General features: G+C 37.0%; 1 protein-coding gene across 35 annotated transcripts in view; it reads right to left on the reverse strand.

Annotated features, from left to right (window-relative positions):
* Positions 1–26,771, reverse strand: part of LOC147348250 (uncharacterized) — an 888,338-nt gene that overhangs the window by 553,748 nt on the left and 307,819 nt on the right. The window contains exon 6 of one of the 35 annotated variants that reach the window (XR_015151286.1): positions 972–2,354. The exons of the other annotated variants lie outside the window; for them this stretch is intronic. The gene's annotated coding sequence lies outside the window, so the exon portion shown is untranslated. Of the gene's footprint in view, positions 1–971; positions 2,355–26,771 lie in introns of those variants that run through there. 35 annotated transcript variants of the gene reach the window in all.

Here is a 26,771-nt window from a genome sequence, read left to right on the forward strand (position 1 = left end):
TCCACTACAGTATTCTTGGATGTCCCTGGTGGCTCAGATGATAAAGTATCTTCCTGTGATGCAGGAGACCTGGGCTGATTCCTGGATTTGGAAGATCCCTTGGAGGAGGGCTTGGCAACCCGCTCCAGTATTCTTGCCTGGGTGAATTTCTAGTGATTACTACATTTCAAAGAAAAAACCCAAGACAAACAGAAGAAACAAACTAAAAACTATCTTTTATAGCATGAGTTGGATAACTTCTTCTGTAAAGGACCATATAGTAAATATTTTAAGCTTTGAAGGTCATATATCTCTGTCAAAATTACTCAATTCTGCCATTATAGTGCAAAAGCCGGCATAGATAATATGTAAATTAATGGGTCCTGACTATGTTCCAATAAAACTTTATCTGAAAAACAAGTGGTAGTGATGGGCTACAGTTGGCCACACTGGTCGTAATTTGCTTACCCCTGCTTTAGAATGATAATTCGAAGAAACATTTGTCTAACTCACATATATCCCTAGAGGCCCACACCTCTGCTCAAATGATTTGCTCTTTGCTAAGAACCACACTTATTGTTTGAACCAGAAAAACATTCATCATTTCATTGCTTCTAGGGGGATAGAAGGTAACAGATAAGCAATAACAAAATAGAAACAGGCTTAAATGTAGAGCATGTTAAGTTGGGATATCGTTCTAGAACTAAAACACTTTTATAAGGCATTTTAGTCATCTTCTACAATAAAATTTCATGTAGGCATTTCAAGCAACTTCTGTATCTTGATGATATCAGAGGTAGCCAGAATGGTTGAATAGAGCCCCTGTAGGATGGCTAGGATGCAATTTATACAAACACAGCCATAAACATGAAGGACCTGGAGAATCCCAGGGACAGGGGAGCCTGATGGGCTGCCGTCTATGGGGTCGTACAGAGTTGGACATAACTGAAGTGACTTAGCAGCAGCAGCACACAAAATCTTTATCCTCAATAAAACAGTATCAATGCTGTTTTGAAATCCTTCCTGTGCCCCAGTGGTTACATTTTGCCCTTAGCTATTCAGCATCTCTTAACTTAAACTCAACAGCATTTTCCCCAAGTATGGTATCATCCTGATAGCTGAAAATGAAAATGATTCCAAAAATAACTTCAAGTTAATTGTGCAGGTGAGAATATACATCCACCCTCACACCAACCAGTGCCAAACTGTCTGAGTGAACAAATGAACATCTGGAATAAGCACAACTAAGCCCCAATTCAAAAACATGCCACAATAAATTTAGCACTCCTTACTATTACAAACAGCATTATTTACAACATTCTACAGGACAGAGTTGCCTTCACAAAAACTATCTCAGGAAAGTTCTTTTTTAAAAAAAGTATGCAAAGAACAAAATAATTTGTGCATTCTCCTTTATCTGATAGATTATTTCCAAAGGTTTCCATATATGTCTTGTGGCGGTCCTGATTCTACTTTGTCTTACATCAACCTTCTACACTGTGACAATAACTGCTTAAATCTTTTAAGAGTTTAATTCTTATGCTAAAAAGAGCTCTTGTGGTGTTCTCATGAGACCAACTTCTGGCCAAGAGTTAGATATAGTCTCCACTATTTCCTCTCCTTGCCATGTACCTCTACATGTTGCCAGAAAATCTATAATATGTAATGATTTAGAATTAATACCCCAATTCCCTAGATCTTTTAATGAATTCACTTACACTTGGGGATCTGACCAAGGCATCTGTTCATGAATAGTGGAATGATTACCAAGTCCTGACGGGGAAGGCACGATGCCATCTTTTCCTGAAATACATCCCAACTGAGAAATCAACTGCCTCATGCCTAGGTTTTTTGTGTGTCTTTTTTTTTTTTTTTTAAATCATTAACTGTAAAACTCTATTGGACATTTTCTTCTAGGCTACCTCCCTTTACCCTGTGGTATCTGTTCAGTTCAGTTCAGTTGCTCAGTCGTGTCTGACTCTTTGCGATCCCATGAATCGCAGCACGCCAGGCCTCCCTGTCCATCACCAACTCCCGGAGTTCACTCAAACCCACATCCATTGAGTCAGTGATGCCATCCAGCCATCTCATCCTCTGCCGTCCCCTTCTCCTCCTGCCCCCAATCCATCCCAGCATCAGAGTCTTTTCCAAGGAGTCAACTCTTCGCATGAGGTGGCCAAAGTACTGGAGTTTCAGCTTCAGCATCAGTCCTTCCAATGAACACCCAGGACTGATCTCCTTTAGAATGGACTGGTTGGATCTCTTTGCCGTCCAAGGGACTCTCAAGAGTCTTCTCCAACACCACAGTTCAAAAGCATCAATTCTTCGGTGCTCAGCTTTCTTCACAGTCCAACTCTCACATCCATACAAGACCACTGGAAAAACCATAGCCTTGGTTAGATGGACCTTTGTTGGCAAAGTAATATCTCTGCTTTTCAATATGCTGTCTAGGTTGGTCATAACTTTCCTTCCAAGGAGTAAGCATCTTTTAATTTCATGGCTGCAGTCACCATCTGCAGTGATTTTGGAGCCCCCAAAAATAAAGTCTGACACTGTTTCCACTGTTTCCCCATCTATCTGCCATGAAGTGACGGGACCAGATGCACGTTCAAGGTAAGAGAAACCCAAGTAAGATGGTAGGTGTTGCAATAGGGCATCAGAGGGCAGACACACTGAACAGTATGAACCGTTGTATCTGTTACAAGGTAGAAAAAAAAGATCCAGTATATGAAACTTTTCTCATGGATCTACACCAGGATTTTGAGAATTTAACATTCGAATCAATTGATAGCTACACTGAATTTCAAAATTACTTTTTTAAAATTTTGTGTTGGACAAAATGTTAGTTCAGGTTATCCTGAACTAATGTATTGGCCAACTCAATACATTAAGCTTAACGAATACCTCCTCATTCTCCATCTTCCAAAAACTTCACATGAGATGAATCATAGTCCAGTTCCTGCATCACCTATAGTTTAGACAGTTGATATGGGAGGGCAACACACAATCTTGATTTCACTGGTTTGTTCTTTACTTACCAAATCTTCCAAGCATTAATGTTCAAGTGGATTTAGTTTTCTCATTCCATAAAACTACATCCCTTCATGAATGGAATATAATCTCTACAGCACATGTTTTCTGACTTTAAGTGGCCCCAAGAAAAGCAACTTGGGAGGAACAGTGGCCACTAATCCAACTTCCCTCTTGAAGTCAGAGTCAGGCAGAGCCGCTGACTTTGAGCTGGGAGAAGAGGCTGTGCTAGGGACCTTGGCCATCAGGAGAGCTCCTGTCACTGTATGTATGATGTGAATTTAAATTGTTGACCTGCCAGCATAAGGCTGGGATTTTTCACTCACATTTGCCAGTCTGCTTCAAAATTGTCTTGCCAATGGTATTGTACAGTCCTACTCACTAAGCATGCACGAAGGCAAGCAGCCAGTGTGATTCCCTACAGTGAATGCATATTCTAACTTTTGCAGATTTGTGACCCTGAGTTTGGATATTTGTTCAAAAGTGTACCACATTTGTCCTGGGCATCACAGTTCAAACTCATGGCATCATACTGCTAGTTCAAAAGCACAGCTGAAAAGGGATTATCCATAGTGCTCTTCAAGCATCATTTGACACTGGTTAATCTTTACCATCATCCAGAGGAATTTTCTGAAAAAGGAATGTGAATTCTCCCACTATGTAAATCAAGTGAGTACAGCATAGCTGTCTTTTTAGGGGCATAAAATCAATAAAGGACAAGAGTGAATAAAAAGGAGATATACTGAACTACCGTCACTAATCAAGTAGCTCTGTTTTTGACATGAATCACTGCATAAGTCACATCATTAGTCAAAATTTTCACCACTCACAATTCACATAATCACAGACTGTCCTGAACTACACAGCCAAAGAACACAAGAGCTGACAATACTCTTGGTGTCTCCTTGTCGCCCTCACAGTGCTGTCTTACAACCTGGCACTAAAATACAAATTGAATGAGTAAGTGGAATTCATCTAACTTCTGAATGAGTTTACACATTTTGACTGGTTTCTCAGGAAACTAGTCATACCTACAATAATTGAAACTCTTTAGCTAATGGCTATGCCCAATTTAGGCCTGGGTCTTCAATCGCCTACACATTTGTAATGATTGAGAGGAAGGATTAATATTTGATGAGCACCTCTTTCAGGGCAGGACTTTTGCTGGTTGTCCTAAGAACATTTTCTCTGTTCATCTCCATAACAAATAAAGTATTATTATTTTTATTTTATAGAAATTTAGCCTTAAAGAAAACTTGTACAAAGGGAAGAATGCCAGGACTGGAACCCTGATGATCAGACTCCATAACCCCTGTTTTTTTCTTCTATATCATCCTGTCTGTAAAAGTATGTGCTTCCAGCCTTTCCTTAGAAAGGATGGACACACCCTAGGTTGGAGATGCCTACTATTTTGACTAACTCTTTACCTTGATACCTTGATTATGTTATCACATATATTGACCACTAAGCATATGTGGCTATGAAAATTAAGAAAAAGTACATAAAATTAATTTCAGAAGTGTTCAAGAGCCACCACTGGCTAGCGCCTGCCAAGTCCCTTATTGGGACAGCGTGGATATATGACACTTGCACCATCACAGGAACTTTAATCAGATAACACTTGCTAACAAGAAAAACTTGGACTTTCTAAGACTCTAGAATATCTGAATTCTACCACCTTTAAATGAGAGAGAAAAGGTAATTTAGAGTTAGCTTATTCTTATTGATCAAAATGCTGCGTTTTTGTTTATATGTGTTACTGGCCCCATACGCAGTCAGAGGTCCGCGTGCTCCTCCTTGCTGGTGATAGTGGAAAAGGATTTACAATAATTTGTATTCAAGCTCTTCTCTTTGATCTTTACTTCCAATGTGAGAGTTCACCAACTGGTTTTATGTCCAGAAAAGAACAAAACTATTTCATTTACTCAGAGATCGAGGTCAAGGTACCTCAACCAAAAGGTGGGCCCCATGTCATTAAACGGACCCATATTTATCTCTCTGATTCTAAGGATGTAAACACCAAAGATTCTATATTACAATATGTATATAGAGCTGCAAACAGACTTTGATGGAATCATATTACTTGATTTTCCTTTTTCAGGAGGTTTTAAAAGGTGCACTGGCTACCTTCAGATCATTTTCATTTCCTATGAAGAAAAAAAAATCCCAATGTGTTTTATTAAAATTTTTCATCACACATGTTACACTCCAATTTCTATTTTTTAACTGAAAAGGATTGATTAAATCAGCAGGTAGCAACTGAATCGTGTTTAAGACTCAGTGTGACTGAAGTAGATTATTTTTTCCCTATTTTTTTTAATCTCTGGGCAAGGCTGGCTTTCTGCTCCTTTATTTAGTAGTACTCAAATGTTGCAGCTTTAACCAAGGGTTTTGTTGGTCACTTCACTCCCCACCAAGGACATTGAAAGTAAAAAAATTCAAAATGCCTCAAATTACTGGGCTTAATAAAAATTGACAAGTAGTGTTGATACAAGAGAAATAAATTGTTAGAGGTGAAGAATGGAAGGCAGAAAGCATGCCTCGCTACAATACTGTGGGGCAGATTTAAAGGCTCGTTGTAACTTGTAGCAAAGTGAAAATAATGCTTTCGTAGTAATAACACCTTACCTATCTATAACACTTTTCATCTACAGTTAGCCTAAGGCTTTTTACATTCTATTTATAGATATCACTCCAACCTCCGCGGAAATCCAGCTACCTCTGAGGTGGAACCAAACATCTTCTCTCTGCCAGCAATATTACACAACAGTTTTCAGGAGAGAAAATGAAGAATAATTTCTCCTGTTGAAACGGCAGGAGGAATTTCTGAGTGGGAAGAATGTAATTTCTAAGTTAGAATTGGCACTGACACTAGAACTTAACACCCCAATTCATACAGAAAGTGGGCGTGGAAACTTCAAAGAACACAAGGGGTCACCATGAAGAGTTTTATTCCTCAAATGATTAATTACAGCATTTATGAAAATGAAAGCTATTTCCTGATATGAAACTTCTTGCTTTTACCCGTTAGGCTTGAGAGGACCACAGGTGTTTCTTTTTCTTTTTTTTTTTCTCTTCTTTTCTTTTTATTCTTTTTTTCTTTTCTTTTTTTTTTAAAGGAAAACAATTATAAGAACACCCCTACACTCTTAGCCACGCAGAATGGTCAGCAAGGGTAATGTGTACTTAAGCCCTGTTAGGTACTGGTGGAGCTGTGTATCTTTTCATAGGTAATTAATTACTTTGCAGATTTATAATTTTTCAGAGAGGTATAAAAATTAAATGCAAAAAATGTAAATGAAAACTATTGAAAAACATAGTAAAAATTTATGCTTCAGGATTTCCTACATCTAATCTGCCATAGGATGGATTTAGCAAGGGAAGTTACCTATCAGAGAATAAGCAAGGAAAAGAGGGACATGGGTTGAAAAGAATGGGAAAAGGGAGAAAGGAGAAAATTTCACCTAGAAGTAAAAAATAAGCCAACATGAAACATAACAATTCTCATCTTCCAAACCAGAAGTATTTTCTAATTTGGAAGAAACCAGATTCTCTTTTCTCTCAAAAACATTTCTTTCAAACCAATCCTTCTCAAGGCCTGCAAAGGAAAGGGCTCAGAGATTTATATAATTTAGACCAAGAGCTGTGTATATGAATCATATCTGAGCAACTGTGATAGAAATTTTAAACATTGGCTCAAATAAAAATTAAGAATAAAACTTTAGAGCTAAGAATCCCAGCATTACAATGCATTTTGTTCTGTGATACAGTCATTAAAACAAAAAACCCTCACCCTCTCAAACTCCTACTTTAATATAAATTACTGTACAAACATCTACCTACTAACATAAAGAAATGTATCTGCTTGGAGAAATATTCTGATAAAAAATTTTTAAGGTCATCAGAGGAGAGTCATGATCTGTCAAAGTTGGTGATGCCATCGAACCATCTCATCTTCTGTCATCCCCTTCTCCTCCCACCTTCAATCTTTCCCAGCATCAGGATCTTTTCAAATAAGTCAGTTCTTCACATCAGGTGGCCAAAGTATTGGAGTTTCAGCTTCAGCAGCAGTCCTTCCAATGAATATTCAGGACTGATTTCCTTTAGGATGGACTGGATGGATCTCCTTGCAGTTCAAGGGACTCTCAAGAGTCTTCTCCAACACCACAGTTCAAAAGCATCAATTCTTCAGCGCTTGGCTTTCTTTATAGTCCAACTCTCACATTCATACATAACCACAGGAAAAACTGTAGCTTTGACTAGATGGACCTTTGTTGGCAAAGTAATGTCTCCGCTTTTTAATATGCTATCTAGTTTGATCATAAGTTTTCTACCAAGGAGCAAGCATCTTTTAATTTCATGGCTACAGTCACCATCTGCAGTGATTTCAGAACCCCCAAAAATAAAGTCTCTCACTATTTCCACTGTTTCCCCATCTACTTGCCATGAAGTGATGGGACTAGACACCATGATTTTAGTTTTCTGAATGTTGATTTTTAAACCAACTTTTTTCCACTCTCCTCTCTCACTTTCATCAAGTGGCTCTTTAGTTCTTCTTCACTTTCTGCCATAAGGGTGGTTGTCATCTGCATGTCTGAGGTTATTGATATTTCTCCCGGCAATCTTGATTCCAGCTGTGCTTCATCCGGCCCAGCATTTTGCATGATGTACTCTGCATATAAGTTAAATAAGCAGGGTGACAATATACAGCCTTGGTGTTCTCCTTTCCCGAATTGGAACCAGTCTGTTGTTCTATGTCCAGTTCTAACTGTTGCTTCCTGATCTGCATATAGGTTTCTCAAGAAGCAGGTCAGGTGGTCAGGTATTCCCATCTCTTTAAGAATTTTCCAGAGTTTGCAGTGACCCACAGAGTCAAAGGCTTTGGCATAGTCAATAAAGCAGAAGTAGATGTTTTTCTGGAACTCTCTTGCTTTTTGATGATCCAGCGGATATTGGCAATTTGATTATTCTCACTGACATTTTGTTAGATGTTACCAATTCCCCTTGATAATAGTAACATGATATGATGGGAAAGATGAAAAAATTGTTAGCAATGCTTTTCTTGATAACATGGGTTACTGATTAGACTTAGCATAGCTTGTTGTTTTTTTTTTTCAATGTATCACATATTTAAAATTACTACAGTTATTTTTAAGTGTCTATAGTAAAATTTGGGCTTCCCTGGTGGCTCAGGCACAAAAATCTGCCTGCAGTGCAGGAGACCTGGGTTTGATCTCTGGCTTTGGAAGATCCCCTGAAAAAGGAAATGACAACCCACCCCAGGATTCTTGCTGAAGAATCCAATGGACAGAGGAGCCTGGCAGGCTACAGGCCATGGGGTCGCAGAAGAGTCGGGCGTGATTAAGTGACTGACACTTTCACACTTTCACAACATAGTCTGAAGTTTAAAAGGGAAAAATTCTCCCCAAAATGAAAGAAACAGCATGATCAAGTCAGAAACTGCTGGAGGAGTAGAAGTAGGCAGAAGCTTGAAATATTCTCTTAAGATCTGAATACTGTATAGAAGGAATAATTTTTAAAAGCATTTGGCAACAGATATTAGAAACTTTCAAAGTATTTGTACATTTTAGTTTTATATTTATGCTATTAAAATGTTTTCTAAGAAAAAATTCTGAAATATGTATGATTTACATATCAAGTTTTTCATATCTCACATTTTGGACACTTAAATAAAATAGTATGTGGTTATAAAAATGAATGCTATTTAAAAAAAATTAATTCAAACCCACTATGAAGGTAACAATGACAACTCAAAGGAAAACTGTTCCATTTTTATGGAGAACCTTTTTGCATGTGTATATAACTTGTGCAAAGTTACAGTAAATTAGAACTTGATATTCTAAATTTTATAAAATATACCATAAGTATGTTTCTATGTTGCTACTGCCTTGGTATTTCTTACCTGTTATCTGACCCTGTTACTATTACCCTATCTACCAGTTAGCTTGTGAGTTTGTAGTTCTACCAGTAACTGTAGTATCTACCAGTTTGTGAGTTTGTATCTCTCTTTACCCTTCTCCAGGTCCATATAAATTATATTCAGAAATTCAATTTATATGCAGAGGACATTTTCCCCATTGCTTATTTTTGTATATGTGTGTTCCTTCTATAGACATTTCCCCAAAGTTGGCTTTTCTCACTCAGCGTCATACATGATGTACACAGGTCACCAGATCTAGTTCTAAATCATTCTTTTTAAATTAGCTGAATGGTATTTCCTAATATGAGTGAAACAAATTTTATTTTAATCATTCTCCTATTTATTGGCATTCAGAGTAAACAGGTTTTGGTTTTTATTTTGCGACTCCAAGCTGAAATAAACATCCTTATACATATGAGCAATTTTATTTTGATAGAGCAGTTTCTTACTAGTGAAGCTTTGTCAAAAGGGCTGTACTTTTTAAATTTCAAATGCATATTTCCATATGATTCTTTAAAGATCTATACCTATAATCGTGCTCACTGGTAGTCTCTGAGAGAGACTCACCTGCATGTACTCACCAGCACTTTATATTAAATTTTTGCCAATCTGAGGGATGAGAAGTTTGCGAATCTTATTGGAGAGAAGTAGTATCTCATTGTTACTAATGAAATAAAGCATTCTTTCATATGTTTATTGGTCTTTTGAATTTCCTCTTCTGTTGATTACTTATTCATAACCTATGAACATTCTTCTATTGTGGCACTCTGCTTTTGCTTATGTAATTGTATGTTTTATAATATCACAGCTAACATTTTTTTCCTGTCATTTTTGTTGCAATATTTCCCTACAACTTCTCATTTGTCTTTTGATTTGGTTTTTGTGTAATTTAACCTACAAAATTACTTTATGGAAATTTAAATGTCTCTTTTCTATTATGACTCCCAAGTTTTCAGTCTGGCTCAAATTGCTTTCCTTCACCGTAACATTATAAAAATATTCACCTAAATTCTCTTACCAGGTTTTTGTTTTATTTTAAAAAAAGAAAAAAAAAACATTTAACCTTTTTATGTACCTGGGATTTATTTCTATTTATTATGTGACCTGCAGGGTCCGAAATTGCTGTTTATCCAGGTGTAGAGCCAGTTTTAAAAGCACATTTAATAAATAAATAAGCCATTCTTTCTCTACTGAATCACAGTATCATATTCTTTGAATTTTTAAAATTTTCTAAGTATATTCAGATGTCCTTTTCCAGGCATAATTGTCTGTTTCTCTGCTAATATTATAATATTTTTACTATCATACTAAAATGTAGATTTTAATTTCTAGAAGTTAATCACTTCTTGTAATTTTTTAAGTACAATTTTTAGATGTTTTGAATACTTACTCTTCCTCATGGATATTAAAATAACTTCACCTTTTTATTTCCACCATTTCCAAAAATAGTTAGGAAAAACTTTTGAATTTCTAATTGAGATGGTATTTTACTTCATATTAATATATTAATTTTTGGATTTTTGACATTTTTAAGATACATATTGCTATCCAACGTATGCCTTTGCTTTCTTGTGGTGTATTTTATGTACTTCAACAAGACAGAATAAAAATATTCAGTGATTAAAAGGGTATTTATGAAGACTTTTAATGACAAATAATAACACATACTATTAAACCAAATAAAAGCAAAGAAATAAAATTACATGGACAGCATGATGCCAACTAAGTTAAAATGTACACAGAGGGACTGACAGGAAATATTCTAGTACAATGTGACATGTGTGAGTGGAAAATCTGTATATAACCTTTATTTACCCTCTATAATTTTCTGTAGTTTTCAAATTTTTATTGTGGGCTCAACCTACAGCATGACTCTGGATGAGAAAAAAAGCATATAAACATGCCTTCTTTGCCCACTGAAAGACACAGTGAATTTGGAATCCAAGAATCAATAGTGAAAATAAGTGGCACCTCTTGTTATGTGGCAACGTCCCATTTTATCACAGAAGGACCTAGAAAAAACCTCCTGTGACAAGTTGTCCGATGGATTCAGTCAAATTAAACAGCACCATTTTATGTGTAGAATGTTTCTTTCTTTATAAAACAAACTCTAAAATAAGCATACCAGTTCAAGTGCTATGTTAGAGTTCATGGAAAGTAATAACAATTAGTGTATCAGGCATTTATAACTTTATTCCAACTTATAATAAATGCTTCATGCAGAAAATTTGAAAGTACTTTACCTAAAATCACCAACTAGTTAAGAATGAACTGGAGACCATGCTTAGTTAACTCAAAAGAAATTTCTGTGGATTTTCTAAAAAGTATTTTGATGAAGGCTAAATTACCAATTGAAAATTGTTACCCCTGAACAAATCTTATCAACATGTTCTTTGTTGTCTCATCTTCCAGTATATGTCTTCTTTTGATTCTTCTGAAGTATGAAAATGAAAGACTAAAACATTCAGTTCGGTTGCTCAGTCATGTCCGACTCTTTGTGATCCCATGGACTGCAGCATGCCAGGCCTCCCTGTCCTTCACCAGCTCCTGGAGTCTACTCAAACTCATGTCCATTGAGTCGGTGATGTCATCCAGCCATCTCATCCTCTGTCGTCCCCTTCTCCTCCTGCCTTCAATCTTCCCAGCATCAGGATCTTTTCAAATGAGTCAGCTCTTCGCATCAGGTGGCCAAAGTATTGGAGTTTCAGCTTCAGCTTCAGTCCTTCCAATGAATATTCAGGACTCATTTCCTTTAGGATGGACTGAATGAATCTCCCTGCAGTCCAAGGGACTCTGAAGAGTCTTCTCCAACACCACAGTTCAAAAGCATCAATTCTTCGGCACTCAGCTTTCTTTATAGTTCAAAGCTCACATCCATACATGACTACTGGAAAAACCATAGCTTTGACTAGAGAGACCTTTCTTGCCAAAGTAATGTCTCTGCTTTATAATATGCTGTCTTGTACTCGACAAATGTAGGTTAAAATTTTCCACTATGAAAATATCTCCCTAAAGCAGCATTTCTTTTTTCACGCTCCCCTCTTGGAAATCATATAACAACAGCAAGAAGTCGGGAGAAAAAAGTCTGCAAACTCCATTTACAATGAAGCTAAGGCATAGATGTAACCCAGGGACACATAAGTGATCTGCTAGAAACAGCTTAGATAGGGTAAAAGTGAGGAGAATTTTTAAAAATGAGATTCCTGAGAGGGCCCAGCAACCACGGATAATAGAAAGAGTCAGGAATGATACACTTTCTGAAGGTGAGAGCCTCACCCTGTGGTGAAACATCTATATCTCACACAGCAATAAGGGAGGCTTTCCTGATGGCTCAGCAGTAAAGAATCTGCCTTCAATGCAGGAGATCTGGGTTAAGGGTCAGAAAACAAAGCAGACAGGGATGGAAACAGGAAAAACTCTGCAACCTGGTTCAATTTACAGAAGCAAATGAGGTGGTCCTAACCACATCGATGTCCTACTTTTATAGTGTCATGTTTGTGTATTTGTACCTGGTAGTAGAAAAGAAGACAGCTTTCAGGTTACCAACCTGGAGGACTTTCCTAGCTCTTCCCCATTCTTAACACTTACACTACAGCAAATCTGCAAATAGCCATCTCACTCAGATGAGTACTAAGAAAGTTCTAAAAAGCATTAGCTAACAAACACATGAAAAGATGCTCAATATCACTCATTATCAGAGAAATGCAAATCAAAACCACTATGAGGTACCATTTCACCCCAGTCAGAATGGCTGCGATCCAAAAGTCTACAAGCAATAAATGCTGGAGAGGGTGTGGAGAAAAGGGAACCCTCTTACACTGTTGGTGGGAATGCAAACTAGTACAGCCACTATGGAGAACAGTGTGGAGATTCCTTAAAAAACTGGAAATAAAACTACCTTATGATCCAGCAATCCCACTGCTGGGCATACACACTGAGGAAACCAGAAGGAAAAGAGACACATGTATCCCAATGTTCATCGCAGCACTGTTTATAATAGCCAGGACATGGAAGCAACCTAGATGCCCATCAGCAGATGAATGGATAAGAAAGCTGTGGTACATATACACAATGGAGTATTACTCAGCCATTAAAAAGAATACATTTGAATCAGTTCTAATGAGGTGGATGAACCTGGAGCCTATTATACAGAGTGAAGTAAGCCAGAAAGAAAAACACCAATACAGTATACTAACGCATATATATGGAATTTAGAAAGATGGTAACAATAACCCTGTGTACGAGACAGCAAAAGAGACACTGATGTATAGAACAGTCTTATGGACTCTGTGGGAGAGGAAGAGGGTGGGAAGATTTGGGAGAATGGCATTGAAGCATGTATAATATCATGTATGAAATGAGTCGCCAGTCCAGGTTCGATGCATGATACTGGATGCTTGGGCTGGTGCACTGGGACGACCCAGAGGGATGGTATGGGGAGGGAGGAGGGAGGAGGGTTCAGGATGGGGAACACATGTATACCTGTGGTGGATTCATTTCGATATTTGGCAAAACTAACACAATATTGTAAAGTTTAAAAATAAAATAAAATTAAAAAAAATAAAAAGCATCAGCACAAAGATATAATATGAAAGCTTTAGTAAATACCAGCAAATGGTTAATAGATTTTAAAAACTCCAGAAATGAAACTTTATGTTCACACAAAAACTGTACATGATTATTTTTAGCAGATTTATTTGTAACAGCCCAAAACTGAAAGCAGCTCAGATGTTCTTCAGTAGGTGGATGGTGCAACAGCCTATGATACATACACACCAGGAATACTACTCAGCAATAAAAAGGAACAAACAATTGACACATCGAGAACTTGGATGAAGTTCTTGAAGTCCAGAGAATAAAGCTTAGTCCAAAATAAACCTTAAATGTTATATACAGTATGTTTTCATTTCTATAACATTCTAGAAATGCCAACATTATAGAGAGTAATTAGAGATAAGTGGTTGCTAAAATCATGATCAGTAGGGGGCATAGAGGAAAGAATGAAGTAGGTATGGCAATAAAAGAGCTATATGAAGGATCTTTGGGGTGATGGAAACTCCCTGTATCTTAACTGTATTCATGTCATTGTCCTGCTGCAGTTCAGTCGCTCAGTCATGTCTGACTCTTTGAGACCCCATGGACTGTAGCATGTCAGGCTTCCCTGTCCATCACCAACTCCCAGAGCTTGTTCAAACTCATGTCCATTGAGTCAGTGATGCCATCCAACTATCTCATCCTCTGTCGTCCCCTTCTCCTCCTGCCTTCAATCTTTCCCAGCATCAGAGTCTTTTCAAATGAGTCAGTTCTTCACATCAGGTGGCCAAAGTATTGGAGTTTCAGCTTCAGCATCAGTCCTTCCAGTGAATATTCAGGACTGACTTCCTTTAGGATGGACTGGTTGGATCTCCTTGCAGTCCAAGGGACTCTCAAGAGTCTTCTCCAACCCCACCAGCTTTCTTTATAATCCAACTCTCACATCCATACATGACTACTGGAAAAACCATAGCTTTGACTAGACAGGCGTTTGTTGGCAAAGTAATGTCTCTGCTTTCTAATATGCTGTCTAGTTTGGTCATAACTTTTCTTCCAAGGAGCAAGCATCTTTTAATTTCATGGCTGCAGTCAACATCTGCAGTAATTTTGGAGGCCCCCAAAATAAAAGTCTCTCACTGTTTCCACTGTTTCCCCATCTATTTGCCATGAAGTGATGGGACCAGACATCATGATTTTAGTTTTCTGACTGTTGAGTTTTAAGCCAACTTTTTCAGTCTCCTCTTTCACTTTCATCAAGTGGTTCCTTAGTTCTTCTTCGCTTTCTGCCATAAGAGTGATATCATCTGCATATCTGAGGTTATTGATATTTCTCCTGGCAATCTTGATTCTAACTTCTGCTTCATTCAGCCTGGTATTTCGCATGATGTACTCTGCACATAAGTTAAATAAGCAGGGTGAGAAAATACAGCCTTGATGTACTCCTTTGCCTATTTGGAACCAGTCTATTGTTCCATGTCCAGTTCTAACTGTTCCTTCTTGACCTGCATACAGATTTCTCAGGAGGCAGGTCAGGTGGTCTGGTATTCCCATTTCTTGAAGAATTTTCCATAGTTTGTGGTGATCCACAGAGTCAAAGGCTTTGGCGTAGTCAAATAGTCAATAAAGCAGAAGTAGATGTTTTTCTGGAACTCTCTTGCTTTTTTGATGATCCAACAGCTGTATCTATAGTATCATATAGTATCAGTGTGGTACTGTACTGTGTCATAGTTTTATAAGATGTTATCACAGGGGGATATGTGTGTAAAGTGTTCTCTCTTTATTATTTCTCTTTGGTCACCTCATGCAAAGAGTTGATTCATTGGAAAAGACCCTGATGCTGGGAGGGATTGGGGGCAGGAGGAGAAGGGGACAACAGAGGATGAGATGGCTGGATGGCATCACTGACTCGATGGACTTGAGTCTCAGTGAACTCCGGGAGTTGGTGATGGACAGGGAGGCCTGGCGTGCTGCGATTCATGGGGTTGTGAAGAGTCGGACACGACTGAGCGACTGATCTGATCTGATGAATCTACAATATTCCAAAATGTGTAAAGGGCTCTCTCTTTATTATTTCTTACCTATGAATCTACAATATCCCAAAATGAAAAGTTTAATTCAATACTACCCAACCCCATCTCCACCAAAATTACCAGATAAATGAGCATAAAATTTGAAAGATTACATGGGGAAATAGCTATTTTGGAAAACATGGAAGGTGATTCAGAAGATAGAGAAAATAAAACTAAGACAATATGAAGCTTAGTTTGAAAAAAAAATAGCTATAGAATGCAGGAAAAGAATATGCAACATCTGTATTATCAGAGTCCCACAAAGAAGATCAGAAAAATGGGAAATAAACGTATTTAAAGATTTGATGCACGGAAAATGCCATGGATAGACTACGACTTGAATCTCCTTAAAGGAAAGATGTAATACGGACCATAGAAAACCGACCAGAAGCACTCAACACCAAGACACATCTTTATAAATTTTTGGAATTTAGATACAGGAATCTTTGGGGGCCATTAGACAAAAAGGTAAATTCACTTCTGAAAGGGGAAGAAATACAGTTGGCTTCAAATTTCCTCATGTTGACATTTTTAATACCAGAAGAGGGTTGAGCAGCATCAACAAAAAACTCAAGGAAGTAAAGGGTGATGTAAAGATTTTCTATTCCTTCAGGAATAAGGCTGTTAAAACACATACACACACACACAGTTTTGAACACCGAAGAACTCAGAGATGATGTTTCCCATGAGCCCTTCTTGATGAAACTAACAGAGGACAAACTTCCTCTAACAAAGAGATAATTGAAGAACTGTGGTAAAGAGACTCGACTGGGCACTGAATAGGCTTCACTGTAGAAGTAAAATAGAAATAAACACAGGAATTAATCATAAACACTGTATGCTCTACATTGCAGAAATGATAGAAATAACAGCTATTAGGAAGGAAAGAGGGAGGGCGGATTGAGATAGGCAAGATAAGACCTCATGAAAACGAAAAACATAATTTATAAATTTTTTAAAACTCAGAGCCAAACTAAAGAGAAAATATGCTACAAACATATTTGCAGCTTATACTACACAAAATAGCCCATGTAAAACAGTAAGAAGATATTAAACTCTCAAAAAATGTATGGGAATAGATTACTGATAAATCCCTCCCCACCTCTTTCACTCACATACACATAAATATAATGTAGTAATGCAATTAAAAATGCCAGCTTTTTAAAAAATGATAAAGTGCACATACTAATGACGGTCAGTGAAACGGACACACTCAAACAATGCCAGTGGCATTGAAAATGAAAATGACTTTTGAACAGCCATGTATCAAATATCAGGGGGAAAAAAAAACCTATACTAAGACTTTCAAATGTTTATACAGAAAAAAATGTTCATAACCAGTAACTTCATCTGGGTCTCTATAAAAGGATAATTTTGAGCTTGGAAAAGAGCATATAACAATGTTGCAATTTATGGAATAGTACGTGTCTATCATTCCTTATAATGAGTTTTAAATGCACTAAATATTTTAATTCTCACACTGCTATGGTACTACAGTAGATACCATAAAAAGATATATAATGATACAGAAATGCCTACAAAATAACACTGAGACAAAACAGAACTATATCAAACATATACAGATATATTCTTTGATTGCTGCTACCTAAAAACCTTTAACAAGGCACATGTATTACTAAAACTCTGGAAAATGTTTATCAAAAACTTTGCTGAGTTTTTTCATAAACTTCAATAACTTCTTTAAAAGAGAAATAGGAGGAGGAGCAGAAGATTAAAAGAGAGAGAAAATAAGAGATACATGGAGCTTGACTAAATGCTCCCAATTTGGGAAAACATACCTTAGCGCCCTTACAAGTTTCTTTTAATTATTGTTCTAAAACAGAGGTAGCAATATGGCCAGCCAGGCAATTTTTATTTGGCATTCTGCAATTAATATATGCTTTTATTTTCTCTTTACTGCTTTTCTTTTCCTTTCAATTCATTATTCTTTCAATTCTCTTTTTCCTCCACTGCAGTCTATACTTTAACCACTCATCTGATAGACCCCTGCATCACAATTGTGTGGCATGCAACTGATATCCATATAGACACCTGGACTCTACCCCAGATCTATAGGTATCAGTATTATGGAAGATGGTCCAGGAATCTGCATCAAACATGTTTCTTGGAGGATTACTGCTCACATTACATTGTGAAAACCACTCTTGAATCCAACACACAACACTTATTCCTTAAGTAACCACTGGAAGGAAGAGATGAAGGACAGACAGAACAGATATTTCCTGTGTCTTCAAAATTCTGCAGAATTAGGTAAAGATATTGGGTTAGAATCAGTTTTTAAAGATACAATCTATGGGCAATTAAAGCAATTTAAGGACTTGGGGAAATCTCAGACACACACACATGCGGTTTTTTGTTGATTTTTTTTTTTTTTTTTTATTGAGCTCAGGAACTTCAAACAGTACCACTCAAGTGGTCTTTTTCCTCCCCTCTCCCTTACTTTAACCAGAAGTTCAACTGTCTGCCTTTATCTGTTTCACTCTTACATTTCATGAAAATTTTCATTTAATAAAATGCTATACTTCTCAAGGAAAAGCCTTGAAGAACTATTGGTATGGTTCTACCACAAACCTCTTAAACTGATTTGCCATATCCACAGTACACAGAAATATAAGGTCAAAGATAGATACGCCCAGGGTTTTAATAAAAGAAAGAAAAGCACATCATCTGCTCTCTTCTAGTTTTCTGAAATGTAAAATTGATCCCTGTCGGGAAATCCAAACATCATGGACTTTATTTCTTAGATCGATTAATTTCTTATGTTTGATCTTAAGACTTGATCCCTTAGGTCAACTGATTTCTACCTCCTCTAATGTTTGACACAAAAGAAAATCCAAAGGTTTACTCATCCTCTAAAAGTCAATTCAAATATTATATCCCCAAGTGAAGATTCTTTAACATCTTCAGTCAAGTCATATTTAAAGAATCTTTCCCTTTCTGCTACTGTACTTCACGGGTTTTTAACAGAGAATTGGAAATGATGGTTTACATATCTATATTCCCTTAGACAACGGCCAAGGTGTAAACATTCATCTCAGGAAATCCTGGCATAATAGATACATTAAGATGATTGCATGAATCTAATTACAGAGCAAAAGATTCACTCCTCTGCTCTAGATAATTCTATAGTAACTTCAGAGCATATTAGGAAAGTGTTACCCATTTAAAATGTGTCTTCTATCTTTGGATTTATTTTCTTGCTTTTTGATCTTCATTTGTGGTGAAAATGTTAGAAGAATGATGTTGCCTGCTGCCGAGTTCAAGTTGAAGAAGGCACTATATCGAGGTGCAGTCTGAAACGTGACAGCGTATGTAAATGTGTTGGTGAGCTAAAAATACATGGATAAATGATGCATGACATCCACAGAGTATGCACAACTTTGTATTTATATAGTACCTACATGTAGACATTAGGATTCTATTTATGCATTTGCCAAGAAAGGGAAAAGTGTCTACATATGTCTCGTAAATATGGATCCGGGCTCATGCCCAATGCAGATGCTGCAGAGAGACGGGAGTGGGGAAAGGGGCGTGCAGCTCTGGGAGCAGCCTGTCTGTCAGATCATTTCCCCAGAATAGGTTTCTGGAAACATGAACAAAGATGATGGCCTGTAAACAACGCACATTTATCCAAAAAGGACGAAAATTGTCTTCCACAGTGCTTCAGTATTGTGTATAATTTTTTTTTATAATTCTTTGAAAATTAGTAATCTAGAAATGTCACATGTGGTAGCCTTTATTTAAGAGGACCCAAGCGTTCACATTTCCCAGGTATAGAAACAGAGGAGCTCTGCCTATTCCTTATCTTATAATCAGGATAGTGATTCATAAGGAGACAAGGATTTTCAAAGAACGTTACCACTAGTACATTATGTGTTTAAGGGCTTTGCCATCAGAGTCAGAAAAACAGGATGAGATTCCAAGTTTTAGCAGTTAGCATCTCTGCGACCTTGGGCCTCCCAGCCTGACTTTTCTTATCTGTAACATGGGCATGATTAACTACCCAACTCACAGCAAAGTCTTTAAAATTTAAATGATATAATGCTGATTAAATGATTAGCACCGTGACAGAATACTGCAAAATACACAACAGTGTAGCTATTCATTATATTTCTTTCACTAATCTCTCTCCTTTGAGTAAAATAGACTTTATTCTTCATTTAGAATAACATTAGACTAAATAATATTTTAATATGCTCACCCTGAAATATCAATGTATAATTTCAACCAAGTTTGGAACATACCAGCTTTCCCCAAACCTGGGCTTTTTCCACTTATATTATTATTTTACCATATCTTACTCTGAAGAGTCTTAGATTGTTTTATTCCATTCAAAACTTCCATGATTAAGGGTTCATCTTATGACACTCAAAAAGTCAAATCAAATTCCAGGTCAACCATCTTCTTCTGTCTCCCGACCTTGTTTTCAGGTTAGTCTGGGAAGCATGCTGGGTGTGCTACCACTGGTGGGGGCGATGGAATCAACTGCATTTAGTCTGGTGAATTGAAGGAGCTTCTATAATCTCTTTCCTTCCCTCTGTAGCCTCAGTGTAAAGTACATAACTGTCATTTTTACAATAGGAAAAATGACTGACTTGTACAGAATCAGCTTTTACTGCAAAAAGATTAACATCTATTACCACTTGATTAGCATGCTTCTAAGAAGGTCTTGTCCTTATTGTATACTTAAGTCGTAATGTTCAATGATGCAGAATCCCTATCTTGAATTGGAAGACTGGGCTTTTTATAAGCATAACTTTATAGAGTCTAATCCACATGAGGGACACAAGGAAGCAAGATGGTATGAGGAGAGAAGGGATCCTTTGCTCTTCTCCCTTCTACTACTACTTTGATATATCACATCTCTTCTCCATCTCTTCCTCTCTAATCTCCATGTTTATCTCTTAATGATACAAAAAAAAAAAAAATGGGGCAGGAAATAAAGGCTCAGACATTGAACAGCAAATGTACTTACAGAAGTCTGTTTCATTTACTAGCTCAAATTCTGCAGATGGAGGATCTGATCTTTATACTAACAATATTCCGCAGTAATACCATTCAAGCGTGAGTCCCAAGGTGCCAATTCACCACCAACTCAACCTATTTGACGGTGGATTTCTATTCGTCTAACTTTAGAGAGTCTGACAAATGTAGAGATAAGTATATGCTAAACTAGTACATCATAAGGACTGATATGCCGTAACCATTATCCTCTAAAAGAATTTTCTTTAAATTTAACAAGAAATATACTCTTAAGTATACACAAGCAATATCTTTTATCAGAATTAATAATAAATGAGGAACCTAAATATTTTAAACCAGTAAATGAATATTCTTAGATGTGGTGGCTTAGCTTAAATAACAGAGAAAGCTCACTATAGTTTTAAATAATAGCAATACAATTTTAATAAGGTTGCATTTTTTTATTAAGTACATTTAAACACTCCTTCTGATCTCTCATATTATACTCAGCAGTTAAGCAGCTTTATTTGTGGAGCTTTTGTAACCACCTCATTTAACATTAGGTATATCTTTTAGTTTAATTAAAGCATTCCTCTCCTTCCTTAATAGTCAATTGTTTTCAGTTCACCCATTATGTATAATTGTTTTCTTTGATCCATTCAAAACCTGGCTATTTTTCATGGCTAATTAAATAAACACTTGACCACCGCATTTAATGCTTAACTCAGTTTTATTTCTAATCCTGCATACCTGGGCTTCTGCACATAATATGCCCTGAAAAGATTGCGCACATTGTATTAAATTGCATCCGGCCTACATCTAGTCCCTGGAAGTAGAGGCAAAGTGTATATTTTCAGGAATTCCAGCAGAGGGCAGTCAAGCAAGAATAATCAGTTTTGCAAGAGGAGAAATTGATGATGATGTTTCCTGATATTTTTTCAAATCAAATTAACATCAGGGTATGTGTGTGTGAGTGTATATGTGTGTTAGGGGTTGGGGTGGGTGGAAAAAATGTATCCTTCACGAGCCAACTCATTTCTCACTTAACCTCTTTCTCAGCTGAATAAGAGCCACTGTGTGCACAAGATAAGATACAAGATATTTTCAAAACACTCCTAGTATTAAAACCAAAGCCATAAATTCTGTTACAACAACTGACATTTTTATCACTCTACTTTGGCGTCTTTTACATTTTATGGATTTTAAGAATAAGTTCACATCACTGAAGAAAGTAATCAAACTTTTGAAGAATATGATTCCTCGCCAAGATATGACTGAAATAAACACAGTTCAATTTAAAAAAAAAGAAATAAAAGGAAGCTGGATTCAGTTTTCACAGGAAAATAAAAAGATATATTCTGTACCAAGAGGTGGGATTTCTCATCTACAAAATGCTCAGTTAAAACATGATTAACAACTCCTATCTGCCATCCCTGGTAGGTATGTTCTCAACTCCTTACCATCTATTCATTTGCAAAGAGGTCTTCCACTACCAAAGAGAAACACTGCCCCAGGAATCACTTGGCTAAAGATATGGAAGTTCAGTTCCTTTTACTCTGGTTATTGCTGGTAATTGTTTAATAACCACTTCTCAAGAAGGAAAACACCCTGATTTGTTGCTTTTGCCAATTTCCACAGTGTAAATATTCCCACCTGGTTGATTCTGAACTGCCTACATGAAGTTGCTAAACATAGGATTGGGAAGAGATGCAGGGTAGCATACCGCAAGATTGTATTTCCAACCTGGAGTTACAGTAGATATAAATAACTTCAAGAGTTTTGAGTATTTATTAACTTTATAATTTAAAGTTTATATAATTTAATTTTTCATAGTGGCTATATTTAAGAATTGACTGACAAAATTACTAAAGGTTTAAAAGTCAGCTCTTGAGAGCTGGTATGAACTGTCTCTAGCACACCATAAATATACTAGACCTTCTGGTTTTTAGGCCTTAGATAAGCAAGAAAAGGAAACAGAAGGCAGTCAAGAAGGAGAATCACTTTGGTGTATAGAGCAGACAGCAAGGAGATCAAACCAGTCAATCCTAAAGGAAATCAACCCTGAATATTCATTGGAAGGACTGATGCTGAAGCTGAAGCTCCAATCCTTTGGCCATCTGATGCAAAGAGCCCGACTCACTGAAAAAGATCCTGATGCTGGAAAGACTGAGGGCAGGAGGAGAAGGGGGCAATAGAGGATGAGATGGTTGGATGGCATCATAGACTCAATGGACATGAGTTTGAGCAAACTTTGGGAGATAGTGAAGGGCAGGGATGCCTGGTGTGTTGCAGTCCATGGGGTTGCAAAGAGTGAGCCATGACTGAGTGACTGAACAACAACAAAAGACATTAACACAACATTGTAAATCAACTATACTTCAATAAAGTAAATTTTTTTAAAAGTCACTGTCTGTATAAATTTGGGGGAATGACTTAATCTCTGCTAATCCTGAGTTTCCAAGTCAGTTATTTTGACGATTAAAAGCATTTATTACAGAAATTTCCTGGAATGAAGTAAGTGCTCAAAAAAAAAAAAAAAAAAAGCTAGCTATATTTACTGCTCTAGGTGGAGGTAGGATTATTAATAAAATTAGCTGTTTGGTTTCTCTGCTGCTGCTGCTGCTAAGTCGCTTTAGTCGTATCCGACTCTGTGCGACCCCAGAGACGGCAGCCCACCAGGCTCCGCCGTCCCTGGGATTCTCCAGGCAAAAACACTGGAGTGGGTTGCCATTTCCTTCTCCAATGTTTGGTTTCTCAGTCCATAGCAAATTAGATGCATTAAATTAGTAAAAGACAGACACCACCCAGGATTACTACTCTTAAGGCAGGAAGAAGTATTAATATCAGTTAATTCCTGATTGCTCACAAGAAAATAACCCATAAGAACCAAATCATGGACAAGGTTTTTAAAAGTAAAAGTAGTGAGGGGCTGAGGAACATCAGATCCAGGAGCTGAGACTTCTCAGTAGATACAGAGAATGTCAACAGACAACAACTAGAAACAGGACTCAGTGCTATCAAGGAAAGTTTAAGACATGTTTGCTTATCTGCTTATTTAACAGGTTAGCATATCATACATTTAAGAAATCTTATCAACCTGTTAAAAATTTATTAAAGTTGGTTAATGTTGACACAATTCGATGATTTTGTTTTGGAGACATAGAAAAAAGTTGAATAAATATATGCCAAAGCCTTAATTTTTTTTTTAAATTTAAGATTACAAGTGCTGTTAAGGTCCTTCTGTGTGATAATATTCAAGTTTCTAAGAACACGTGCTATTTTGTAATCCATAAAAAACAACGTGCATTGTAAAAAAAAAAGATTAAGGGAAAATTTTCATTTCTTCAGAAACTTTGTTTAAAATTACGTCTGCTTCTATCAATGTCATTGATTGAGTCATTATTGTTAGATCTTCAATCAAGTGTTAGCAATTCAGATTCACACAAAGAACACATCATTTCAGATCTATTACCATCGATTAACACTGCCTTAAACTTCTCTGCAATGAGTATGACAAATTTATATCGTTTTTTGTCATTGTTTGCTGAGTACTTTTCTGTTGACTTTTTCTAAGAACATGTGAAAAATTGTAAATCAAATGTAATAAGAAAACTAGGGTTCCAGAACTCAAAAGATTGTTGAAGGAACAAATGAAATCATGGCTGTGAATGTGATTCCTATAAACACTATAAGAAAAACAATGACAGTCTATGTCAGTATTATCATCTATTTGCCTCAGCTCTAAAACTCTCCAAGTTTAGTTTTAGAGTTTGGGAATGTGTTCCAAACATAAGATATTATCAGATAAACCTCTTTAGATAGATCAATGATGTCCTAATAGTATTTTCTCTTGCTTTAGTAATACCAAGGAAAGTCCAAATCATAAAATTGAGTTAAAAGTAAAAAGCAAATACTATAAAACTTAGATAGATACAATGTGAAGAAACTCAAGTTTTCTAACTATGGTTTCTTCACTTTATCTAGCTACATATCCATCTATCCATCATGTCTCTTTGTCTATTTATTATCTATCCACCCAGGCATCAATCCATGAATCTATTCACCCATCTATCTATTCCTTTATATCATGGACTCATCAGGAAAGCTTTGGGAAATTCTGCCTCTCCCTGGAACAATAAACATTTATACAAAATCATGTGCAACAAGTCAAATGCTTCACAAACCATCTCAGTATATGAAAAATTTCTTCATTGTATCATGCAATTTTTCCATTTTTTATACATTATCTCCTATTTGGGTATTTTAAGTATTAATAAAATGATAGTGATTCTACTGTTTCAAATGAAAGATTTAAAGATATTCTATTACTGGTTTGCTGGAATTTCACAACAGTATATGAAATTTACCACTCCCTGCCCCACTCCCACCCTCTGGGCTTTCCAGGAGGTGCATTTGCTAAAGAATTCACCTGCCAAAGCAGGAGATATAAGAGATGCAGGTTTGATCCCTGGGTCGGGAAGATCCCCTGTAGGAGGAAATGGCAACGCACTCCAGTACACTTGCCTTGAAAATTCCATGGACAGAGGAGCTTGGTGGCCAAAAGTCTATGGAATCACAGAGTCAGGCATGACTGAGTGCACATACACACACACACACACACACACACACACAGTCCAGGTTCGATGCACGATACTGGATGCTTGGGGCTGGTGCACTGGGACGACCCAGAGGGAGGGTATGGGGAGGGAGGAGGGTTCAGGATGGGGAACACAGGTATACCTGTGGTGGATTCATTTCAATATTTGGCAAAACTAATACAATATTGTAAATTTTAAAAATAAAATAAAATTTAAAATAAATAAATAAATAAGTAGTCACAAACAAACAAACAAAAAAAGATAATTATTCCTTAGAATTTCAATGAAACTCAATGGAAGAAAATTTTATATATGTATGTATGTATGTATGTATTGCCAAAAAACAAAAGAGTAGTAGCTTTAGTACAGAATCTTTGTGAGGTCAAAGAAAATCAGATTAAAGAAAAATATATTTTTAAATAACAACTTTAAGGAGTAAGCTTAACATTGTGAAAATTTTCATTATCCAGTGAATTTCTGTCTGGCTTAGAAGACACTGGTGCCTCCATCTTTTTCAGGATTTGGACTGTAGTTGTGTGCCCAGTATTAGTGTTCAGGATTCAGTATCCAAAAGAGAAGAAGTTTAAGTGGAAGTTTTCCTTCTTTTTAATCAATGCCTCTATAGACTTTCTAATAGATTATTGCTTTGCAACAGCTCAATGCAACAATCGTATTCATAAAAATTATGTGTTTTGCATTGATATTTGTTCTTAATACCTTTCCCTGCAAGTGTCTGCTGGGGTGAACCAGCGAAAGGAGGACGGCATTTGTGAAGGCAATTGCCCATTATTGCAGAGCAGCTCAGCAGCCTCCTGGGTAAACTCATGCATACTTTGTGTAGATGATCCTACCCCCACCCTGGGGAGGGCACATTCTTCCGCATTAGGTGACCTCTTCTCCCACCGCTTCCTCCACTCCCATCTCTGTGTGGCCAAATCCAAACTGTCTTTCCAGCTCAAGTGCCTTAATGACCCATTTAAAAAGTGATTTCCCCTCCTCTCCACCTCCCTTCAGGCTTTACCAATATCCCTCTTGTTGCAGTTAGCTATAACCTGGGTGAGAAAATATTTATGAACACTTTTTATTCTTTTGGATCTTAACTGACACAAGGTGAACAACCTATGGGGTTGCCAGCTTCCTTACGCTCTTCCCTCCAACTGTGCCCCACTTTCTGAAAACTGTCCTCCCATACCTCATCCCCCTATTCTACACACATGGGGATGTGACCTGGGTATGCGTGTTTGAAAAACTCAAATGTGTATATGGACATAATTACATATTTATATCTACTGCTAAGTCGCTTCAGTCATGTCCGACTCTGTGTGACCCCATGGACTGCAGCCTACCAGGCTTCTCCATCCATGGGATTCTCCAGGCAAGAACACTGGAGTGGGTTGCCATTTCCTTCTCCAATGCATGAAAGTGGAAAGTGAAAGTGAAGTCGCTCAGTCGTGCCCGACTCTTAGCGACCCCATGGACTGCAGCCTACCAGGCTCTTCCATCCATGGGATTTTCCAGGCAACAGTACTGGAGTGGGGTGCCATTGCCTTCTTCAATTTTTACACATATCTAGTTTTATTACTATAGACTATAAGAATCATTGGTTAACCTGAAATGTTGCCTTTTAACAGATATTTT

This window comes from Bos grunniens, chromosome 22 (genome assembly GCF_055505025.1).
Source record: "Bos grunniens cultivar Pamir isolate PY7600 chromosome 22, Bosgru_T2T1.0, whole genome shotgun sequence".
Lineage (NCBI taxonomy): Eukaryota > Metazoa > Chordata > Mammalia > Artiodactyla > Bovidae > Bos > Bos grunniens.